This window comes from Dufourea novaeangliae, unplaced genomic scaffold, assembly GCF_001272555.1.
Source record: "Dufourea novaeangliae isolate 0120121106 unplaced genomic scaffold, ASM127255v1 scaffold25, whole genome shotgun sequence".
NCBI lineage: Eukaryota > Metazoa > Arthropoda > Insecta > Hymenoptera > Halictidae > Dufourea > Dufourea novaeangliae.
Genome location: NW_015373901.1, coordinates 1,685,147 through 1,693,372, shown reverse-complemented (window position 1 = coordinate 1,693,372; position 8,226 = coordinate 1,685,147).

Sequence of the window (8,226 nt, the reverse complement as noted above, 5' to 3'; positions counted from 1 at the left end):
GTAATGCATGCAACGAATTTTCCATGATTTTATTTCTCGAAGATTGTCGTATACTGTATTCTGTTGGATTTCGAATATATCTATTTTGTGCATCGATTGCCACTTCCGAATACGCCCCTTTCTACAGCTCCATGTATCAATACGAATTAATCTCTATTAAAAATTTCAAAATTATTCTCAGGCAATAATCTTAGGAACTTCAAGAATACGTTAATACACAAGGCTTTTAAAAAATAAAAGGAATTTGTTCTTGAATCATTTCAGGTGCTAAATTTTGATTCCGAACCACTGCGACGGACCTAACTATCAGCTTCAACGTTTCGTAGCTCTGAGGATTAACAACAGTCAATACGTGGCGTGGGTTCACCATAAAAACACCCTATACCCCTAGTAGACGATGTTAAATTTTAAACCTGCTAAGTTGTTGGAAAGTGGGCTGATCACCATTCACGTCTGAATTACTACAATTCCGTATACAGTAAATCCTCAATGAGTGTTCGAAGGCTCCTCGACACTGAACATTAAATCTTTCACAAACTAATGGAGCCATATGCAGCTGAAACAAATATTATTGGCTTCAGAATTCCAAACTCGATCACTGTGCTAAATCTCATTGAAAAGTCAGCGTTACATCTGGGGATCCCTACTTGTCAGCGCCGAGAAGCCTTCGAACACTCATCGAGGATTTACTGTACCCACGTTGCCATAGTTGTCTATTTATTTCACTTCTATGTACTCTAATTTCTACTTACTCTAAAACAATTGGAGAACCGCTGAATTCTAGAGATTTATAAAACGAACTACAGTAGCCCCCAATTTTCCAACAACCCAATATACTTGGTCGAACGTTATTGCACCGGACTGTACCGGCCCGCAGCACTTGTTCCCTCGCTTTTACACGCTGGATATCCCGAGGTCAACGTCGATTGCCTTCAAAGGGCGGAACGAAATTTCTCCGTGGATCGCGTGTTAGGCCGATAAGAGTGTCTTCTCCTCGTTTCTGCGACCAGACCGCGCGATATAGGCTCTTTGTCGGGCCGCCCATCGAGCTTCGTTGCTCTTACCCGTCCACAGTTAATCTCGTCGTCGAAATCGGTTCCAATTTCCGCGACGAAAGGCAACCGAGGAAATGACTGAGAGAGAAAAATAGAGAGAAAGAGAGGGAGAGAGAGAGAGGGAATAAAAAGAAAAAGAAACCGACCATACGGGTGACACGCACACTTGTGCGCGCTCGCGCACGCGCCACCCCTTGTCGTCGTGGCGTTCGGGGAGAGGAGACTTTAATCAGTCGATGGCTCGTGCGAATTAGAATGGGCTAAGGGCGGATCGATTTTTAATCTCTGTAAGAGACTCAAGGGAACGGGCGTTAAGCAAGGTCTACACGTGCGCCGCGAACATCGTCGCGAGTAAATGGTGGGCAACGGGAGAACAAACTGAAAAAATCTTCCATTTTTTTTTTATTAAATATATAGCGTATCTAGCGTATTAAAGCAAAGAATTGTATACCGTATGACCAAAAAACGGTACAAACTCTGTATATTAGATGAGACAGTTGACCCGATTTGACTGCTTTTAATTTTCGCCACCATATAGTATAAATGAGCAGATCCCAGTAGGGGTACATTGAGAATCGTAATAAGGTTAACTACTGGACACCCCGTAGAGCGTCTAAATACAAATAAAGCCACAAAATTCCTCGAGCTCACCCAGAAAATGTGTGCCATTTTAATAAACCTTTATGTTCCCCATAAAAATCAAACGTCCTTCTTTTTTTATAATTCCACGAAACCGCTTATATCCTCGAATTCCGCGTATCCGCACGCTCCATCACCCTCTACGTTCTTGACTCGATTGTGTTCCTAATAACCGAAAGCCTCGATCGAAATTGTTAACGAGATTCACTGGCGAGCGTTGGAGATGGAGAGGGACAGCAGGGGATGGAACGATGGTGAGGAAAAAAAATGGATAAAAAGGGAAAAACAAATTTTCAAGCATCGACCGTACTTCCGTAAGCAGCTGATGCCTGAGAACAGGCGCCGCGGCGTCTAGACGCCGGCGGGAAGACCGCCCCCGTTGTGCACCACCCCTCGACGGGGGGCAGAAGAAACGAGGAGGGGGAGGAAAGGGGAAATAAAGCTTCGGCTAGATCCAGATATTCAATGGACGCCGGATAACGAGTGAACATTTTTTTTCTCTCATTTCGTTGTCGTTTTGATTTTATTTTTATTTTTTCGTCTCTCAAATGCCTGTCGTGGATCGATCGCGAGAAATGAATTTAGTAAACAAACGAGAATGAGTCGCACCACGGTGGTCGATTATTGTAAGAGATGGGACAAAGATCGGTATTACTTCAAAACTTATGTACATTGTTGGCGAATTATAGAATTAAACTAGTAATGTATAAACTAGTGATGAATTGAGTCTTCGAAGCTTGAAAGCTCAGCTTAGACACATTCGGAACAGTTTGTAAGTCGTTTTCCTGACCCCATGGCCTGGAGAAATGCATTCCCGTTTTTTTTTATGTTTTTAGGATCAATATGTCATTATAAGTATTCTAAAAGCTATTTAATAATAGAAAATCTTTTCTTTGTTATCAGATTTTTTAATGGGAATTATAGCTCCCGTTCAGCCGTGGGATGTATCGTGTACGTAAATCCTTAAACTATTTGAAATCGTGGACGACTAATACCGAATTGTTCCTTGATATATCACTGATAGGTAAATAAATTAAATTGCGGCTGTACAAGACGTATGAATCCTTCTGAACGTATGAAGTTCTTTGTCGATTGGTGTTTTATCTATTGAAATAAGAATGGAATACGCTTGTAAACAAATTGAATATTCTTATCATATGGAACACGTACACAGAATTATCTTTCTTATCATAACCGTGAAGTGGATCGATCTGGGCACGGTTAATACGATTATTAATTACGAGATGGTGAGAGAGAAAAACGTGGACGCAAAGCTATAAAACACAAGCCCCCGCTTATTGGATTTTAATTAATAGAAACGGAAACCGTTACTCGCCCAAGTGGAACACCGATTAATAACGTTTTCCGTTTTTTTCCCTGCCCCTGCCCCTTTTCCTTCCACGGTGTGATTCTTCTACTTTCCAACCCCAGATTGCAATAAATTACGAGCGGTTTGGCACACACGGTATTCGGGAAATTCTTTCGTCATTGGGCATTCCTTCTTCACGCAGCTCGAATCTAAATTGGACCGATATATTTTGTCGTCGCGTGGAAAAATGATGTATCATATTTCTGGCCAGGATACAATACGTTCAGACCATATTGTAATATTTTAATACTGGACAAAAACCTTTGGAAATATCACGCTGTGAACTATTACTAGTAATAGTTATACTAGACTGCGGATTTGATGCACTTATAGTCTACAGGGCTCTGTTAAATATGTACAGTAAAAAACCATTTTATTTTTGACCCAAATCGTATTTTTGTTCTTTTCTTTACGATATACTTTGTTAAATGTTATTATGCATAAAAATCCGCAGACTAATTGTTACACTGAATGGATTGTTGCACTGAAAATCGAGGATTTCTCTGAATATCCACGTGAGTATCAACGATTCGAAGCATTTATAGGAACTATAAATTCAATATATTTTATTAAGAAGAAATTTTTTTTTTTTTAAAGAAAGTATTACTATTGACGGAAGCGACAAGGGAATGCACGTAGAAGTATTTTACCCAAAGAGGAATACCGATTTCATTGGAACACCAAATTTTCGACGAGAAGTATATCAATTAAGGTTTCTACTAGTATAATTGTTAATAATAACGGTTACTTAAAAGTTATTAAAATATTCTTCATATTGTTGGATACAAAATAATAAATGCTGACGATATTTGGTACTTACTGATGAAATAATTACAAAATACTATTCTTCGTATTTCTGAATCATGACGAATCGTATTCTTTAATCATGACGAAACTGAATAAAAGTACTCTATAATTACACAACTATCAAATGCAGTATACCAATATATTTGACACTTCAGCACAAATAAGATTACAAATTGGTGAGATATTCGTCATTCGAATATTTTTTGAAATGCATTTTGCCCATCACTGCCTGTATACTATCATCTAAGAGTACGATATAGCGTAGTGGATAATAAGGTCGTAAAGAGGTCGACCACGCGCGTTTATAGAGACAGAAGCATCAAAGCAGCGTTACCGAACAAGAAACGACAGAGAGGGTAGCGCGCGCGTCACGGTCATTGAAATAAACTAGTTTATCTCGTTGACCGCACCGACCGGACGTTCGATTCCCTTCGTTTGTGGCCACCGTCAGAACAGCCACAGAGAGGTTTCTACAGTGACGGCCAGAAAGCAGTAATGCAATAAAGACTTTATTAGGGTTATCGACGTTCTACGCACGTGCCCTCACCACCCCTCTGACATTTTAACTCTTGGCCTCGTGCTCGCAACCGTTCGAACCCCTCGACGGAACCGGGGCGACAACCTCCTGTCTAGCCGGGCTAATTGATAATTATCCTGCGATCTTAATCGATCACCGCGGATACGCGTCGCGGCACACAGCCAGATGTCGATTATTCCGCCTAATTGAATTAAAATGCCCGCCGAGGTTCTTATCGCCGACCTGGGCGACAAGGAGAACTTATTTGCATTTTTCAGACACGCACAAGGCCGCCTCGTTGAAAACTCGTGATTCGAACTACACGGCTACGATCCAAAGTGTTCATACAAATTATAAACAATAATACCACGTGAACAATGAAAAGTAAGAATACCCGTTGTCAATTGTGTCGCGGTGTATTCAGGGTCAGATCGAGTTTTGTCCATTCATCGTTGGTAAATTAATACCGCGAAATTCGTTGGGAGATGTTGAGATTATGTGGCTTAAACACGTTAACACTATATATTGTAGCACACTTAAAAATTCAACATGTATCTGGTACCGCAGATGGTGTTTTGATGAAACGGATTATAATTAAATGGCAACCATTTTCTAATTTCTCAGGAATTATTAAGGAAATAACATATAATAAGATGTATATGTTAAATTTTTAGTAAACAATAATTCTGCATATACAGAAAAAATTCCTCTGTACAAATATGTTAACGTTAACCACGTATAGGGGTGTAATAACACCCCACGCTGTAACCAGCGACCAAAAGAAGCCCACAGATACCGATCATCTGAAAAATCTGTATGTTTCACTGAATATATATAAATTACTAATGGCAACGAAATCGAAAATTCGAGCTGGACAAATCGATGGAGAATTTCATTACGAAAAATTTTAAAAAAGGAGTTTTAAATTTACTCAAAAATTGATTTGAACAAAAAATAAATCATTATGTGCCACTATGCGGGGATTAGATTTCTTGTTTACGGATGCGACACGAGCTCTCGAGGAGAATCTCCTATCCCCTGCGAAGATCGATTTTGTCGTCGACACGCGGAAATTCCGCTACGGTATTTATACGCGTAGCGATGTGTTCGCTCTGCGTCCAGAGTGTTGATCGGGAAAATTAATTGCAACGCTGCGAGGGAATTCGCCCCTGTTGTCGATGCACGCCACGGTAACTACAATTAAATATCATGAACGACTGTGTCCGATTCGTCGGACGACTACGGGCCAGGGCGAATGCAATTTTCACCCCCAACCCCTCTCAGACTGCTCCGATCCCTCCATGTATGCAAGCGGGAAATCCGCGGCGAGGACAGCTCGGTCGGATACGGGCGCGTTCGCGGGGAAATTAATGGTGAACCTCTGGTTAAAACTTCTTGGACATCTATGATCGTGGTTGAAGCAATTCTACCTCTGGCGAAATTGTTGTTTGTGCGGTGCTCCTCGGATAACTGAATGGTGTTCACGTCGGTTTAGCGCGTAATTGTCCATGTTGAAAGCTTGAGACTTCGGTTTGAATATGGATCTGCACTGTGGCTTAATGAAGATTATAGAGTTCCATTTAATTAACACATTTTTCTGTTCACATTGGTGGTCAGTATAGTACAGCACGGATAATTGAACGGTGTTCACCTCGGTTTGGTGTACAATTTTTCATATTGAAAGGTTGAGCTTTCGACTTGAATATGCATCTACATATGGTTTAATGAAGATTATAGGGTTTGATTTAATGACTACATTTCTCGTTTCACATTAGTGAACAACGGATGCCTCGATTTAATGCACGGTTATCATATTATATCAGTGAAGACTTCACACCCCGATTAAGCGAACTCTGCATACTACAAATTCATGATGGTCTGTCACTTGGAATCAGTGAACATTTTTCCACTTTAAATCCGTAACTCCTCTAGTTCAGTTCATGACTTACACCTCGGATAAGCGACCGATTTGTCGTCATACCACCTAGCATAACTATAATACTATGGAACCAGAAATTGAAATATAAATTTCATGTAAAACATTAAAATCGAGGATTTATACAACGCGGAATAAATATTTACTCTGCAAATCCATGCACTTATATTCAATTATAAATATTCCTGCATATAAATGTTATGCCTGGACTCTGGATATTTATCCGTATATAAATTTTTAGGGATTCATTCCTCGCAACTTGATGGAAAGAAAAATTTATCTATATTTGATTCGAAATAAAATGGAAAACTGAATAAATTTTTTTAAGCTTTTTACTATACTGAATTTTAGGCAATCGGATATTTTATAAATCCATAAAATCCGCAGTCTAGTCATGACGTATATATTCGTTTTAACCGTGACCGCATACGCGCAACAGTTGCGTCGTTTCCTACAAACAGTGGATACACCACGTTTCAACGTTTCGGGCTTTATTGTCGATATAAAACCACGAATTCTATAATTCAACTGTATATAAATAGAAAGTATCAAATTTGTTTCCATTCCATAGGAAACGTAGAGGCTGCTAATAAATATACATATATGTATGTATATGTACATGTTTACCGGTGAATGGAACACGGTGGAAAAATTTACGCGTCAGGCGATACTTGACGCTGAAAGTTAATTCGTCGAGAGCCTCGCGGAACTTGGACGAAAAATACCCTGTAAAAATCCCCGGCAGCCGTACACGGCCGAGCGCGCACTCGGTATGTTTAATTGAAAATATTTATACCAGACGTCGGGGCAGTAACGACTGTCGGGGGCGAGGTACGAGATTTCCGGTCGGAGAAGTGGATTTTTCCATAAAAAATTTCACTTCTTCGAAACGAAGTCGTGTTTAACGACAGGCTACCGTAAATAGCGATGGGTTCGAACAACTCAACGAAGATCGAAACGTAGTACAAACCAGTTGAATAGTTTGTAAAAGCAGAAGTAAAATGGATGTATTTATTTTCTCTGGTAAATACAGTCTGTTCAAACAAAACAGGTTTGCGATTTTAGGGGGTTGGGACTAGTAATGTTCAAACATATTGGAATCCTTGACTAATGGTCCAAACATGTTTGAACCCCTGACGAAATGTTCAAAGAGTATTCGGTCGTTTCAAACCATTCAAACAATACAAATGATTCAAACTATACAAACGATTCAAACGATTCAGACGATTTAGACGATCCTAACGATTATAATGATTCAAATGATTCTAATGATTCAAACAGTTCAAACAGTTCAAACGATTCAAAGAATTAGAACAATTAGAACGATTCGAACGGTGCAAATGTTTCAAACAGTTCCCAACTTGGAATAGCAACCGGGATTAACATCGACGAGGTGAACGATCGCGAGAAATCGTTGCCCCTGCCCGCGTTTTCCATGACGGCAACTTCCGGAATTACGCGGACGGCCCTGTTAGTTGGTGCAATCGTCGATCCACGGGACCGTCTCGTTCGTCTGTCTGCTCTCGTACCGAGAGCGGAGAGGGATCCAGAAACTGGAGTTGCGAAGTAGTTGGCGTGGCGGGCGAGGGGTAGAGTGGGGAGGGCGTAGGGTGGAAAAAGAAATAGTTTTCCGTGCTACGCCACTGGACGGAATATTGATCGACGGGGTGCAAAGGGACTCTTACGCTCGACGCCAGCCACGACGAGCCGCCAACCCTTGCGTAGGCTCTCGCCAGCGCTCGCGTTTCGCCTTGCGGGGGACGGAGCGCGACGGCCACGGTGAAATCGGCGGCAGAACATTAATTTCTCTTCAATATTTCAAACAGTTCGTGCAGTGAACCACCTTTCGTCCGTATCGATACCTGGAACGGACCACGGAGTGGATTACGAAAATAAGTTTCTG